At 43.3% G+C, this 1,979-nt stretch overlaps 1 pseudogene; it reads right to left on the bottom strand.

Moving 5' to 3' along the window:
- Positions 1-839: 839 nt before the first annotated feature.
- LOC132501527 (U6 spliceosomal RNA) lies at positions 840-931 on the bottom strand (annotated as a pseudogene).
- Between the last annotated feature and the right edge of the window lie 1,048 nt (positions 932-1,979).

The raw sequence follows: 1,979 nt of genomic DNA, 5'->3' as shown, positions 1-1,979 counted from the left end.
TGAAACCATCTCAGGTAGATGCTTGTGAAACGGCTGATCTTGAGTTTCCATCTGCCTTGGTTTGGATGGCACTGAAATGGCATGGATGTTTTGATCCCTGAAGCAAATTGTAGCCAGGATCTGCCTTCTGCCTTGCCTTCCCAGGTTCGACCAATCACGTCAGAGGAAAAGTGAAGGGGATGCACGGGTAGAGGACAGAGTGCCCCGCCTCTCCTCCTGAGACCTGGATGGCCATGGGGCATGCCGACAGAGAATGGCTGCTCTCCAGCTTGAGGGGCTGCTTGAGGCTGGAATCCTTGGTTCTCTACGCATAAGGTATTTATGACTTTGTGTATGCCAGGCACTGAAATTGCAGACTGTGCCTTAAAATCTGGGTGGACCGGAAGTCAGATAATAATCGTTGTTTTACACCAGGCACTTTCTGTGAACAAGGTGATTCATGCTAAGAGTTTGACTTTCAGCATCATATTTAATCTTAGAAACATTGTGTGTCCTAGATGGGATCACCCACACAAGAAACCCAAGGCTAGAAGAGGTTGGCTATATTTTCTAGGTCATTCAACAAATAAGTGAAGAAATTCGATTCAAACATAGATTTATCTGACTCAGTAAGGTGCTTTTAACCATGACATTGTCCTGCCTCCCTCTCAAAAGAAATAAATGATAGGCTAGAATTACATGGTACTAACTGAAAAGAGGTTACAGAAAGGTAGGTTCACGGTAGGCTGGAGTAGTCAAGGGCTATAAAGCAGAAGGGAGGGGTCCACAGAGAGCATCTAATCCCATGTTTCTCAAACTCTTTTTTTAAAGTTGTGGTAAAAAAAAAATGTAACATTAAAAAAAATATGGAATGCTTCATGTGTTTGCACAGGTGCCATGTTAATCTTCTCTGTATCTTTCCAATTTTAGTATATGTACTGCCAGGGAGTACTCTTAAAGTTTTTAACTTACAACCTATAACATGACATTTATTTTACATTATGACCCAGTAAATGCGTATATTTATAACTGGAACAAAATTTTACTTCACAATACTTGCCCTATTTTATGCAGTGCACTCCACTTTTCTATTATGTTTTACATCATTCTTTAAAGATAATTCTGGTCATGGCCTATTAAATAGACTTTATGGACTACAAATCCTGATCTAAAAACCTCAACCGATGGGGACGTTGAGGCCCAGAGATGCGTTGAGTACCTAGCGCGATGTCTTGCAAATATTAATCCCAAGTATCTTTGCTTTATCTCCTTATGTGACCCAGTACATGCGTGTAGCACCTCAGTGGCAGAGCTGGGATAGAATCCAGATTTCCTGATTCCCAGTCCAGGCTTTTTCAGTCAAGGAAAGTTTGTCAAAGGGGAGGGACTCTCCCATGGCAGGGTTTCTTCCCAGGCACCGGTAGAAATAGGAGGAAACAGAGCAGCTGTGGGACACGGACACAGCCTCCACAATGGGCCTAGTTGAATGGCACAGGGCGTTAGAACAAGGCTGTCTAATTCCAAAGCCCATGCTCCTTCTGAGGTTGTCTCTCTTGTTTGCTCAGTAAAATTACCTGGGAGCTCTTCAATAATACTTAGGCCCAGGTGACACTTGGATCCAATAATTAAATCCAATGATTTAGGGATGAGGGTTGCCTCAAAAGCTTCCCCAGGTGACTTTACTAGAGAGTTACTGCCTCAATGCAGTGTAGAAGGTATCCCTGAAAACCCTTCCTGCTCATCCTTCAAGCCGCAGCCAAAATTACCACATGTAAACTAGATAGCTAGTGGGAAGCAGCCACATGGCACAGGGAGATCAGCTCGGTGCTCTGTGACCACCTAGAGGAGTGGGATAGGGAGGGTGGGAGGGAGATGCAAGAGGGAGGAGATATGGGGATATATGTACACGTATAGCTGATTCACTTTGTTATACAGCAGAAACTAACACACCATTGTAAAGCAATTATACTCCAATAAAGATGTTTAAAAAAAAATGACCC

This window comes from Mesoplodon densirostris, chromosome 1, assembly GCF_025265405.1.
Source record: "Mesoplodon densirostris isolate mMesDen1 chromosome 1, mMesDen1 primary haplotype, whole genome shotgun sequence".
In the NCBI taxonomy this organism is placed as follows: domain Eukaryota; kingdom Metazoa; phylum Chordata; class Mammalia; order Artiodactyla; family Ziphiidae; genus Mesoplodon; species Mesoplodon densirostris.
The sequence above is the reverse complement of the archived record's forward strand: the minus strand, read 5'-3'. Positions and strand labels throughout refer to the sequence as shown.